This window comes from Canis aureus, chromosome 5, assembly GCF_053574225.1.
Source record: "Canis aureus isolate CA01 chromosome 5, VMU_Caureus_v.1.0, whole genome shotgun sequence".
Taxonomy (NCBI): domain Eukaryota; kingdom Metazoa; phylum Chordata; class Mammalia; order Carnivora; family Canidae; genus Canis; species Canis aureus.
In genome coordinates this window covers 71,207,910-71,222,266 of record NC_135615.1, presented here as the reverse complement: position 1 = coordinate 71,222,266, position 14,357 = coordinate 71,207,910, and the positions used below count along the sequence as shown (strand labels likewise).

At 54.0% G+C, this 14,357-nt stretch overlaps 1 long non-coding RNA gene across 1 annotated transcript; it reads left to right on the top strand.

Moving 5' to 3' along the window:
* The first annotated feature begins 10,452 nt into the window (after positions 1-10,452).
* On the top strand, positions 10,453-14,055 carry LOC144313506 (uncharacterized). The gene is made up of 3 exons (XR_013379150.1): positions 10,453-11,046; positions 11,504-11,854; positions 13,708-14,055. It is a non-coding gene; the product is annotated as an uncharacterized LOC144313506 (long non-coding RNA).
* The last annotated feature ends 302 nt before the right edge of the window (positions 14,056-14,357 follow it).

The window sequence follows — 14,357 nt, the reverse complement described above, 5'->3', positions numbered from 1 at the left end:
GGAGAAGAGTCGGTGAGGCTGAGGGTACAGGACACGGAGATGGGTCAGGGGTAAGACTGTGAAGGGGGTGGGCAGTGATGTCACCCTGGGGCTGGCAGCCAAGAGGCATCTCCCCCCTCTCTGGGGCAGAGTCACGGGCTCCCTGACCTCACGGGGCCCAGGCCACCCTGGATCTGTAACAGAACCTTTTGTCAAGGGGGCTCAGGGGCCCACAGAGGATTGGGGCTCAGAGGCTCCTGTGAAGAACCCAGCCCCGCAACCTCATGGGCAGAGATACTGAGGTCTAGACCGGGACTTGGCCTGTTGCAGCTCACCCAGCAAGTCAGGGGCTGCGGGAGCAACCTCTGGCGGCCTCTGACCCCGTCTCCCCGGGTCAGCCCCTGACACCATCAGAGCTCGGGTCACCCACCGAGGGCAGTGTTGGGCCCTCCCTCGGGGTGCACCTTCTCAGGAGGCCGCTGCTAAAGGCTCGGGGCTCCCCGAGGGCACGGGGTGGCCCCTCTCCATCGGCCCCAGCCCCAGGGTGGGGGTCCCTGACCTTGCGAGAGGGTGGTGGAGCTGCAGCACTGTGAGGCCCAGCAAGGCCGGGAGGGGGGCTGGGCAGCAGCTGGGGGAGGGGGTGCCCGAGGGCGGGCGGGGCACCCGAGGGAGGCAGGTGCCTGGTGGACGCCGCCCCGGGACCGCTCTTGTGCGGGGCGGGACTCAGGTGTGGAGGGAGCCACGGGGTTGCCCCCACTCTGCGCCCTTCTCCGCCACCTGGGGCGGTTGCCTCGCTGCTCTGGACCCCATAAGGACGCCCCCCCCACCAGGGCCGCCGCAGGGAGGGACACGCCCTGGTAGGGGCCCTGCAGACCAGAGCCTGGCGCGGGAGGGTCCCAGACCTGGGGGGCTCCCTCCTGCCCACGCCCCGGGCCCAGACACCCCACCCAGGAGCTTGCTCCACAGGCACCCTGGTGTCCTGCGCCACCGCCCCTGGGGACGGGAGCCTGCGCAGCCCCTCCCTTCCCCGGCCTCAGTGTCCTCATCTGCAGAATGGGGATGATAACAGCGCCTCCCTGCAGGTGGCAGTGAGGACTCGTGAGATAATCCTCGCAGAGTGCCTGGCACAGAGCCCGGCACAGATGACACAAAGGGATCGAAGGTAGCGGGTGTCACTCCTGAGCTGGGGGGTCCACAGGGGCCTTTTATTTTTCCTACTTTTTTTATTGACTGACAATTAACATACAATATTTATTAGGTTCAGGTGTATAACATAGTGATTCTATGTTTATATGTATTACAAAATGGTCATTACTGTTAGTTCAGTTACCCTCTGTCACTATACCAAGTTGTTACAATACTATTATCTTCCCTACAATGAACATTGCATCCCCGTGACTTATTTATTTCATAATTGGAAGATTGTACTTCTTAATCCCCTTTATCTCTGACTCCCATCCCCTCTGGCAACCATCAATTTGTGTCCCGTGTGGCAAACATCAGTTTCCCTGTGTCCATAAGAGTCTTGTTTCTATTCTGTTTGTTTGTTTTGGGTTTTGGATTCCACATATGAATGAAATCACATGTTATTTGTCTTTATTTGTCTTTCTCTGGTTGACTTATTTTACTTAGCATAATACCTTCTAGTCCCATCCATGTTGTTGCAAATGGCAATATTTCATTCTTTTTAATGGCTGAGTAAGATTTATATATATATATATATATATATATATATATATATATATATATAGTGAATTAGGATAGTGATAGGATATAGGAATTATATATAATCACATCTTCTTTATCCATTCCTCTATCAATGGACACTTGGGTTCCTTCCATGTCTTGGGATTTGTAAATAATGCTATGGGGAACAAAGAGGGGCTTATATCTTTTCAAATTAGTGTTTCCATTTTCTTCAGATATAAGTACCTAGAAGGAGAATGGCCGAGTCATATGGTAGTTCTATTTTTAATTTTTTGAGGAACCTCCACACTATAAATCTACAAAAATCAAATCAAAGCTATAATAGATCACTAGAACAGAATAGAGACCCCAGAAAGAAACCCATGTTTACATAGTTAATCTACAACAAAGGAAGCAAGAATACGCAATGGAGGAAGGACCATCTCTTCAATAAGTGGTGCTGGGAAAACTGGACAGCCACATGCATAAGAATGAAACTGGACCATTTTCTTATACCATGCACAAAAATTAACTCAAAACAGATGAAAGACACAAGGACAAGACCTGAAACCATAAAACGCCTAGAAGAAAATGGGCAGTAAGCTCTTTGACATTGGACCAATCTCCTCAGACAAGGACAACAAAAGCAAAAAATAAATGGGCCTGCATCAAACCAAAAAGCTTTTGCACAGCAAAGGAAACCACCGGCAGATGAAAAAGCAACCCACTGAATGGGAGGAGCTATTCGCAAATGACATACCCAATAAGGGGTTAATATCCAAAATATATAAAGAACTGATACAACTTAATAACAAAAAACAAACAACCCAATTTAAAAATGGGCAGAGGACCTGAATAGACATTTTTTCAGAGACATCCAGATGGCCAACAGATACATGAAAAGATGCTCAACACCACTAGTCAGGAAAATGCAAATCAAAACCACAATGAGAAATCACCTCACACCTGTCGGAATGGCTAGAATCAAAAAGACAAGAAGCAACAATTAACTGCAGCCCAGAATGTGGAGAAAAGGGAGTCCTCGTGCAGTGTTCGTGGGAATGTAGATTTGGGCAGCCTCTGTGGAAAACAGGCTTCCAGGACCTTCTAGACAGTGGAGCCCTAGACTTACAAGAGGGTTGTTATTCCTGCAACTATCACTCATTCCAGGTATCTTTTCCAGAATCCCACATGGGGGTAGGTGACTGTCCCTCTTCTGACCCCCTAACGTCTTATGTGTCTGTCAGATTTTGAAGAAGTGGGTCTGGCCTGAACTCAGTCTACAGAAATGGATTCTCTGTGCACAAGGACACTGTCCGCTGACCTCGGGAATCTCACGGAAAGCGTTCATTACTCTCCTCCTGCTGGTTTATGATGGGGCACCTGTGCCTCAGCCTTCTTCCCTTCTGCTTTTATGAACAATTACTGGCAAGAGGCTCATTGCCAGCTCCTTGACAAAACACAGCACTTTCTTTTAAGCATATTATGCTAAAATCACAATTTCTTCTCTACTAGCTGAGAACCTTTTCTTCTTTTCTTTTAAATGACTGTTTCTCATTCATTCTTGTGGAAGATCTGTTAAGGGAGATGAATCTAGAAAAGTCACGAACTCTTGAGAAGGTCTGGCTCTTTAAAATGCATTTATCTGCAATATAAATGAGTATATATACCATGGGGTCATTACAGGACAGGTTGAATTGTTTTGCTTTGGATGAATTGTAGATCTGTCTGTAAGTGGCTGCTCCTGACTGGTGCTCAAGCTTCTATTTCATGCTGTGAGACTCAAGGAAGTGGTGTGGGTTTGGCTGGGTCTATCAGACCTGCCTTGACCCTCAGGTCTCAGTTCTGGAGTCTCCTCCCTAATTCCCTTCTGCTTAAACACAGACCCCTTTTCGGGCCAACTCTGTTGTGAGTTGGGTAATCAACTCTCTCGAATTGCCCAGGACTGAGGGCATTCTCAGGAAAACAGGGGCCCGTCTCTGGCCTCTTGAGGAATACTAAGTTCTACATCTCAAAATCCATAGAATCACAGCATCTTGCAGTTGGCCTTCCTTGATCCTTGATCTTGGCCTTGACTGAGAACCTGCTGTGTCAGGGCCGGGCTTATTTTCATGCGCATATCCACAGCCATCCCCTCCACTCTGTCCCCAGGAGAATGTTACTTCTGCCCACTTAGCATCTTCCCTTCTCCTGCCCTCCTAGGAGAACCTGATCCTCGTAAGATAGCTCCAAAATTTCGGAGGGTGCAAAATCAGAAATGACAGTGGAGAGAATCCAGGAGGGCAAGGTAAGCTCTATAATGGCAGCTGAGGTGGCCAGGCGGTGTGAGGCAGAGCTGGTGAAGAGCAGAGGAGGAAGTGGAGAAAGCCAGGCAAGCATATGTGTGGAGGTTTGGCTCAGTGACAGGCTCTGGAATCCTCCATGGTGAGAAACGGGGACATTGGGGAGGGCTTCATGGGCTGTGAACTGGACCTCCACCCCCTATTTTTTTTTTTTTTTTTGAGATGGAAATAAGAAACTGAAATTCCTTTTAAGATTACTCTTGGCTGCTGGACTGTTGCTTCAGATTCAGTACTTTGTCAAGACTGGACCCGCTGGGCCTGTAGTGGTAGTCAAGTTATCCTCTTCTGCAGGGACACAGACACTGTGAGGCCCCAAAAGGGCTGAGGTGGGGCTCACCCTCTGGCATAGGGGGAGTGTATGAAAAATATGCACTGCGTTAATGAAGGAACAAAGAACAATGGCAGAGAACAGTACTTATTCTCTGGGAGTTCCCTTTGCACCAGAAATATTGTGGATACCCAAGTAATGAAGAAAAGACTGATCTAAAAGACATAATCAAGTTAAAATTTATAGTGTGCTCTTGAGAGTCTGGTGACAGACTGGTCGGTGGGTGTCCCCTCCTCCACCTGAGGGATGAGAGTCAGAAAGGGGCAGAGATTTGCCCAAGGTCACACAGCCAGGCAGGGTGGAGCTGAGTGCAAATCTGCCTGCCTGGCTCAACCTCTACGCATTTTCCTCCCACCTCCCACGGTAGGCTTGCTGTTGTTATCTTAACAGTAAGTTCATTCGTTTGTTCATTCATTCATTCATTTATTCATTCATTCATTCCCTCCACAAACACACACAGGCATCCCTTCTGCTGTCTGATCCTGAGGACTTGGAAAATCAGCCTTGGCTTTTTTTTTTAAGATTTTATTTATTTATTCATGAGAGACACAGAGAGAGAGGCAGAGACACAGACAGAGGGAGAAGCAGGCTCCATGCAGGGAGCCCGACATGGGACTCGATCCCAGGACTCCAGGATCACGCCCTGGGCGGAAGGTGGTGCTAAACTGCTGAGCCACCCCACCCCCCCGCCCCCGGGCTGCCCTCAGCCTTGGCTTCCGACCTGGAGATATTCATGGGTAGTAAAGGAGACAAACCACGGGATGGGGAAGAGGGGCCCCGGGCAGAGAGAAATAGCCTCAACCAGGAGGGCTTCACAGAGAAGGGGATGTTGGGGCTGGGTCTTAAAGAGTAAGAGTGAGCCAGACTAACATGGAAGGAGAAACATCCACCCAGAGGCAAGAACAGGTGCAAAGTGGGCGGGGGGGGGTAGGGTGGCTTACCTGCTGTGTACCTGGCTGATGCCTGTGCCTCTGTGAGGCTGGTTCCAGACGAGGGAGTTTGGACCATGACCTGAGAATACCGCGGAGCCTGGGAAGGGTTTCCAGCAGGAAGGTGGCGGGAAGCAGTCAGCTTTGTGCAGCAGAGGATCGCTCTGGGGCAGAGTGGAGGGTTGGCTGCAGGGGACGGGCTTGCAGGCAGAGAGGCTGTCTGTACCCAGAGCCAGGGCGCGAGGGGTCCTCTGCCAGAGGACCAGGGAAGGGCCCAGTGGTGAGGTGAGGGCGGGCCCCAGGTCAGCGGGCTTGACGTGGAAATGTCTGAGTTGCAGAACTAGGCTTCTCCAAAACTCCCAACTAACTTGAGGCCCTTCCCGGACCCGTAGAACTGCACTGATGGGCAGGGCTCTGTGGCCATGGACTTGAAGAGCTGGGAAGGTCAGCCAGGGCTTTGCCACGAGGTGAGGAAGGAAGAATGTGAGGAAGCAGCCTTCTGCCAACCAGAACCAGCATGGGGAGCCCTGGCAGGATCAGGGACATTTTCTCCCACCAGAAAGTCAAAAGGGAAACATTTTCATTTCCATGACACATTTGTACTTTTTAAGAAACCCTGAGATTGTTTTTGCACTGGGAAGCTGTGGATGGAAAGTTCCATGGGCCATTCCTCCTCCGGGCGCTAAACAAGAGAGGAGGCTCCTGTCCCCAATTTGCTGGTGCCTGTATTTCTACCATTGGAGCTTCATTCCTATGGCTTGAGGCTTCGTCCTTTGTTAAAATGCAAACAACTGCACAGAAGTCATGTCTTCAACACAGACTTATTTTCACTAACTCAATAAATATTTATTGACTTCTTGGTCTCAGCCAAGCAGTATCTAGAGGCTGGGAATAGAGAGATTAATTAAGGCTTCTCCAGGTCCACACCTTCAAGGAACTGGCAAGCTCCGTGTGTATGGGGCCTGGGCTGCGGGGTAATAGGAAGCCTGGCCGCAATGGTGCAGTGAATGATGGTGGTGGGAACCAGGTGCTTGGGAGCCCCCAACAGAGGTGACCCATTTCATTGCTGCAAAAGGTGGAGCTTGAGCTGCAATCTGAAAGATGAAGGGCGGGTAGGGGGTGGTTGAGAATCCCAGGAGAGAGCACAGTCAGGACCCATGAACGGGGTCATGAGCCAGCATGGTGGGCTGTGGGGACTACAAGCCACTCAGGCTGGGACACAAGGCAGGATGTGGCAGGTGGGACCAGAGTGGCAGGGAGGGCTTCTCATTGATTAGATGCTACTCGTCAGCTCAGGAGGTGGCCTGTGTCACAACGCTCTGCTGCCTCCCCAGCTTCCCCTCACCTCCTCCCACCAAGCCCACCAGACTCGCCTTCGGGGATCTGCCCTGTGCCCCTCTCAGCCACGTGGGTCTGAGTGACCCACCCCCAGCTCCAAGGGTGGGACCCGATTGCCATAAGTAGTCAGCCTATGCCCATCCTTCTGGCACCTGACTGGTTCAGCTGGGTGACCCAGCTCAGGCCAGTGAAAGGTCAGCTGTTTGCCAGGGTTTCTGGGAAGGGGATCCTCCCCTTTCCTCCAACAGAGATCGCCTACACGTTTCTCCTGGCTCCGTGGAGGGTGGGTGTTGGAGGCCAGGGGTGAAGGCGACCTGGGGAAGAAGGCAGGGAGGAGAGAACGTCAGAGAAATAGGCTCTGGGTAGACCTACCCCTCTATTCTCAGCTGAGCCAGCAGATTCCCTTTTGCTCAGCCCATTTGTTGTTACCTTCAAGTGGAAAGTTCCTCACTGGTGCAGGGCATTCCTGGGGGAGAGCACTGGGTGGAGCCGGGAAAGGAGTGGCCAGCAGGTGCCTGGACCTGGGTGGGGTGGGATTGGCCAAACCTCTTTCCTTTGGATTCCACCTCCATGTACAGTTCCTATCATGAGGGAAGATCTTTCCCCAGGAAACATCTCCTGACCCCTAACACTGGCATGGCACCTGGATACAAGTCTTGGTCGGGTAGCCCGGCATTAGGGGTCCTGGGTTCTAGCCTAACCGAGCCCCCTGTCTGACTGTAAGGCCCGCACACCCTTTCTGGGCCTCTACTGGTGATTCATCCACCAGCCCCCGGCTGAGCTCCCCAAGGGGAGGGGTGATGACCAAGCCAGCCCTGCAGCCCCAGAACCCAGGACAGGCCTGGCACAGAGCAGGTGTCAATGGGCCTGTTGACCAGTCAATGTGGGAACTGTGCCTTCCTCAACTAACCTCCCACGGTCAGGACCATGTGTGACATTAACAGGGACTAGTTGCTGTGCCTCTGTCGTCCCCAAGAGCCTCCTGAAAACCCCAGCCCCAAGTTAGAGTAGCAGGAAGATATTTAGCATTCAGGATGCATGGTGGCGGCCTCAGCTCACACAGAATCTCTAGTGCTGTTGAAGGCTCACTACGCCACAATCATACTGCAGGGTAAGAAAAGTCACCCCAGAGCTCAGTCATGTACTTTTTAACTGCTGCTGACCTAGGCAGCCAAGCTCTGGGATTCTCCGCTCAGTCTGCTCATTAGTGGGGGTGGAGGAGAAAGTCAAAATAAGGGCCTGTGCCTGGGAACAAGACTGAAGGAGTGAAATAAATTAGTGGGGCCAGCCCAAGTTTAGTCCTTTAAAATGGCAGAGCCACTGCCCTGCCCTGTTGGATGGTGTGGGGTGCATCAGGGTGCAGGACATGTGTCTATTCACAGGCCATAGCAGAGAGGGCAGGAGCAGGGACACAGTGGGTCTGGGCCATCTCAGCCCCTTCTCCAGCCTCTCTAAGACCCAAGTTCCTCTCTGAGGGCAGCGGAAGGCAGTGCAGAGTGGGGAGCCCAGGGTGGAGTACAGTGGCCTTGAGAGGGTTTAAGGCCAGGAAGAGCCCTCGTGAAACATTCCATCAGTCATTCCTACATTTATTCCCGCTCTCATATCACCAGCAAGGAGGCTTCCAGCTACTGGCGAAGAAGCTGACAATAAACAGAGAGTCCCACAGAAAGATACAATGGCCCAATCGTAATAAGGGTCATACGGAAAGCAATTATAGATGATTAAAAGGTGTTACGGCAGGGGCGCCTGGGTGGCACAGTCTGCTGGGCATCTGACTCTTGGTCTTGGCTCAGGATGTGAACTCGTGGTCCTGATCTCGTGGTTGTGGGGTCCAGCCCCATGTCGGGCTCTGTGCTCCTTGCAGACTCGGCTTGGGATTCTCTCTCCCTCTCCCTCTGCTCCTCCCACTAGTTCTCTCTCTCTCTCTCTCTCTCTCTCTGTCTGTCTAAAAAAACTAATAAATTAAAATTTTTAAAGATGTTAAAGCAGACATAATCGACATTTATTTTACAGGCGTCTCAATCCTCGCAGTAACCCAGGAAGGCAGGGGCTGTCACAGGGAGCCGAGGCTCGGAGAAGCTCGGGAGCTTGCCCAAGGCCGTCCAGGTTATAAGTGGTGAGGTTGGGGCCCCTGACAAGCTGGGTCTGCTCCCAGACCCCACAGGAGTGCCCCGCCCCTGCTCACCCGACCCCCAGCCCCTGGAGAAGGCGAGGCTGCCGTGGGGAAGTCAGCACAAGTTCTCAACGGGACGGGATGTGGGGAGACTGATCTGGGTCTGAGAGTGATGTTCTTCTGCGTGAGGCCCAGTCTGGAGCCAGATTTGGTGTTTAGAGAAATCCTCCCAAATCAGCAGCCCCAAAGACTCAAGAGAAGATGGGCATGTTAGGGTGGGCTCTGCTTTCTGGCTGTGGGGAGCCCTGCTGCTCGCCCCGTGACCTGTGCCGTGGAAGTGGGAGAATCACAGAGCCCAGGCTCTGAAGGGCAGACTGTGGGCCTTCCACAGCCAGATCCCAGAACGGCTTTCCAGGAAGAGAGACCGTGGGTAGGTTTGTATCCTGCCTCTATCTCCTACTAGCTGTGTGATCTCAGGCAAATGACCCAACCTCTCTGAGCCGCTTTTCCCTCCTCCATGAATGAAGAAGACTTACTCATAACAAAATATGGAGCCTCGCTATTGGGCGTAGCCTCACGGATTTCCTTCCCCCTTTACTTTCGGCTAGACCCCATGGAGCCTCATTTTCCCATCTCTGCCCCTCTACTGGGGCATTCTAGAAGCCCCTCCCCCTGGCAAGTCAGAGCAATGAACTGACTCCAGGCTGGGATCAAACTGGCTGGAGAGCGGTGAGGACATGTAGCTGGTTGTCCTGGGAACCTCATGGATGCTCTTGGAGACACGACAGGCTCACTCACAGTGTGGGTCGGGGGCCCCGGATGGCCTCAGCTTGGGCTAAGGCGGGGACGGGGAGAGCAGGACAAGTCAAGAAAGGGACAGATTGGGGGTGATTAGCTGAGTGTTAGGTCCACAGAATCAAGGCTGGACAGCCCTTCATCGCAGCTCCAGAACCGTCTTGAAGATGGGGACCCTGAAGCTCAGCAGGGGGACGGGACTCGCCCTGACCACACGCCCCACTGGGGCAGAGCTGGCACCAGCAGCTGAGGGATCCCCTGCCCACTGCACCCCCCTAAGGGGGCAGCCCCACTCCCAGCTGGCCACGGTAAGTTCCCACCTCTGAGCGCTCCCGGGCGCCCAGGCCTGCACTAGCTCTGCGAGCCTTTGCTCATGGGGTCTCCACTGACCCTCCAGGAGGACGGTACACTTGTGCACCATCACCAGGTGACACGTGGAGATGACGGGATGCAGGAGGCTGGATGTGCGTGGCAGGTAGACGCGGGGTCTTCCGCATAGAAGGGTTGGTGGAGATGAATCTCTCTACCCACCTCAGGGCTTCACTGGCGGGGCCGGGAGTTCAGGTACTTCACAGACCTCATCCCGTCCCCCCTCACATCGGTCTCCAGAGGGGAGGGTTGCCCTCACCATTGTGCAGATGAGGGAACTGAGGTTCACGACGCCCGTGTGATGTGCCTGAGGTTACCCAGCAGGTTACGTACATGTCTAAGCTGCTGGGGTGCATGCCTCAGACCAGGCTCTCTGCCAAGTGTGACTCAGTCCACACAACCACCTCATGAGGGAGGGACTGCCATGATGCCCATTTTACAGATGAGCAAACACCTGCACAGGGACATTAAGTGACTTGCCCAAGGTCACAGACCTGTGTCACAGGTCACAATGGCTCTGCCATTGGCACCCTGTCCACCACCAAAGGCGAGGGACTGAGGAGAGACGCCGAGGCCAGAGCTGGATGGGCTGCGGTGGGCACCCCCTTCAGGCCCAGCCAAGACCTTGGAGGAGGGCCGGGGGCAGGGGAAGCCTGCGCAGAGCTGGCCGTCAGGCACCCCCAGGGTGGGGACCGAGCCTGAACATGCCGACAAAGGCATTACAGACACCAGGGCCACAGTCAAGGGGGCCGATCTCCCCCTGCCCATCCCAGAGCAGGAATCAGACTCCTGGGGCGAGGCTCAGGAATCTGCATTTCCGAGCACCTCACTGGGGATTCTGATGCACAGCGTCGGGAGAGAGTGGGGAGGTCTGCTGCCCCAGCAAGCTCCAGCAGAGCTTGGGGTGGAAACCACAGGCTCACAGCAGGTGCTCAGAGGCCCAGGAAGCTGCCTGTGCCCCCTCCCTGTCCAGCTGAGGCCGAGCCCCTCTCCCGTTCTGAGATCATCGCAGCCTCATTCCCAGCTCATTCCATTCATCTCAGACAATAATTAGAAGGTTCAGCTCCTTTGCTAACCTCTCCAGCAAAGAAGTAGCAGTGGGGGCCAGGGACGAGCCCCAGAGCACAGGGACCCCATCCCAGGCCGGGGGCCACACTGTGTGCTGAGGTGGGTGGCGTCTCTGTCTCTCTGGGGCTCAGTTTCATTACCTGCAAGGGGTTGGGGAAATCTTTAAGGGGAGACAGTGCATTGGAAGGGCCCCTGATGGCCCCTGGCACACAGCAGGTGCTTCATCTGCACCAGCTCCCTTCCCCCAACTCAAGGAGACTGTGGGGATATCCATGCTCTGTCTAGGGAACAGTGACAAATGGTGAGCAGGGTAGGGTTGTTTGAGCAGTGGGGAGGGAGTGTGCTGCCCATATACATGCTGTGCACCTCTGTTGGGTTTGGGATCTGAGGGCCAGGCCGAGAGGAAAGGGCTGCTGGGGACAGGTAGTGACGTAGGGAAGTGAGTCAAGGGCGAGCTCAGAGGAGCCCGGGGCTTGTGTGACCCTGGGGACCCTCAGCATGACACATTCATGACTGTTTTAATATGAAATAAAGGGGATTTTTTTCCTGACCTTAGGGTAAAGGGGACACCCTAGAAGACATCTGGGTCCCGAGCTCTGATCGCTGGCCTCACCGGGAAAGGCAGAGCAGTGAGCCACGGAGCAAGGCGGGGGGGCCCTCTTCCCAGAGTATCGCCTCTACTCCAAGACCTGGGGAAAGGCCCCTTATTTTATATCAAACACACCTTGGATGTGTCAGGACAAAATGTGTGGAATTTTGAAATAGAACTAAATGGGGAAGATCAAAGAACAAAAATGCCAGTGGCTGGGTGCTTCAGCCTCCGCCAGCAGACACCGTGGGGACACAGAAGCCCTCCCTCCACAGGAGGGGTGCCCCAGGGGAATGCCTGGGAATCCCGGCTTTTCAGGTAATGGAGTGTGCAGGGGGGCAGGGGAAGAGCAGGGCCCTGATTGGCTCTCATGGGGCTTTTTGAAAACTGTCCCTGCACAGGGACTAGAGGTGGGGACACCAGAGCCCTGAGGGGAAGCTGTAATGACACAGGTGAGGGAGGAGCAGGGCCTGGGAGCAGGGGGAGGCAGAGGGGCCAGAGAAGAGGGGAGGGAAAGGTATCCTGCAGAACGGGCCCCTACCTGAGGGCTGGGGAGGGAGGAGCCCAGGCTGCCCAGGAGTTCAGCCCTGAGGGTCAGCTGTGGGCAGGGGCAGCCAGGTTCAGAATCACAAGAAGAGGGACGCCTGGGTGACTTAGTGGTTGAGCATCTGCCTTCAGCTCAGGTCATGATCCTGGGGTCCTGGGATCGAGTCCCGCATCAGGCTCCCCGCAGGAAGCCTGCTTCTCCCTCTCCTATGTCTCTGCCTCTCTCTCTCTCTCTCTCTCTGTGTGTGTGTGTGTGTGTGTGTGTGTGTGTGTGTGTCTTGTGAATAAATAAATAAGATCTTTAAAAAAATCACAGGAAGAAGACAAGTGCTTATTCTGCAGAGAGGGGACAACGGGGGGGGGGGCTGGGGGGGGACAGGCCCAAGTTGCTGTGAGCCACCAATCCTTTCTTCAGCTAGGACGGATGGTACTGAGAAATAGAAGGGCGGACACTCCCCAGGCCGTTCTAGGAGGCCAGTATCCACCTGAACCAGAAGCAGGCAGACAGGTAAACTACAGTCCGACCCCACAGTCAGCTCTTGTCACCTCCCTCCGCCCTCCAACGAATGGTCACATGCACTGTTTATACGTGTGACAGTCATTTGCTCATGGTTGACATTGACATTTCTTCCAGAATGATCGGCTGACACTAAGTTTTGCCTTTGACTTGTTGTTACCATAATTATTATAATCCCCGCTCGTCAGTGAACCCCTGACCCAACTCTCCACTGTAATCGCTGTTAGATACAAATAATTCGAAATAATTCGTGCCCTCGTTAACGCGGTAACAAGTAGGCTAAGTGTAACCAGTTAGACCTCTGTGTCTGGGCGTCTCTACTTCCGCAACCCCACGCACCAGCCCCTTGGTCCTCCTGCCCCCACAGCCCGGGCCGCAGGGTGGGCTCTGTGGAGGTGCACCTGCCGCGCTGGCTGCTGCGTCCTGGGAACTTACCCTGGGCCAGGCGTGGTGCTTGGCGCCCTGCAAGCATCACCGTCGAGAGAATGCTCATTGAGACCCAGGGTTAGGACGGGCGAGGGATTTGACCAGCATCCTGCAGATACTGAGTCATGAGCCAGCTCTTGGCCACCGGTCTTCCTGACTCCAGAGCTCACCTTTTTCACCAACATCTGGAGCCAGAGGTCCTCCTCCCTCTCCCGGGCCTTCAGTGCTCCTCCCCAGCTCTTGGCTCCATGGCCCAGCTCCACCAAGGGCCCTCGGACAGGCAGGCTGAGATCTGATCTGCTGGGACCGTGAAAGGAATCTGGCTTCAGGGACACCCTGACCTTATGGGGAGAGGGTCTAGGGCCTCCAAGATCACAGTGCCGCCCTGGTTTGGGAACCAGCTGCCCCAGGGGATGACACTCTGGTTTTCCCTTCACTTTTAGCAGCTCAGATGAGCACGTAGGGCAACCCTGAGCATCACCTTGCTGCAGAGGTTGAGCGACGATAATGCTGTTTTGGGGTAGCTTTCACACAGTTGCACCAAGGAGCATCTTTGGGCCTCATGGGACCCTCACGGCAACCTGAGAAATAGAGCATTAGGCCCCTTGAATGGGGAAACTGGCTCAGAGTGATTTTTTTGAAGCTAAAGGACTCTAGAGATCCTCTGTCTTCTCATTTACAGATAAAGAAGCTGAAACCCAGAGAGCAGTGACCAGCGAGTGTGTGAGAGAACCAGCACCACATCCCAGGGCCCCCTGTTCCCAAGCTGCTGCCCACACACAGCGGCAGGTGCGACCTGTGAGTCAGGCTGGGAGGGCAGTGATTTTTTTTGTCTGGTTTTGTTTTTGGCTTCGCACAGTTCCCAGCCTGCATGCTCTTCCGAGAAGTTGGAGGGGTGGGAGCAGGTCTGTCTGGATTCGAATCCAGCTCTGCCACTGCCTCAGGGTGTGTGACTTTGGGCAGCAACACCCCCCACCACCACCTTTGCCTCCATGGGCCTCGGTTTTCTTGTCCATAAAGCCTCTCATGGGACCAGGTAGCTGGGTCTGTGTCGTCGCTGGCATTCTGGATGTGCCCTGAGCATCCCGTTCCCCCGGGGCTTTCAAAGCTGGACCTGGTCAGCACAACTGCCTGGCTTGACAGCAACAGCTTCACTTCCCCAGCCATGATTTTAATTCCTCCTGCTGGAAACTTGGCTCCGTGCACTTGGGCTGAATAAGTTGATTTGTAGACATTATCATTTCCTGGGGCTGCTCGCATCAGAAGCAGCAGGTAGGTGCTCCGTGTGCTTCTGAATGAGCCCCGGAGTCCAGCTGGGCAAATCTATCCCTC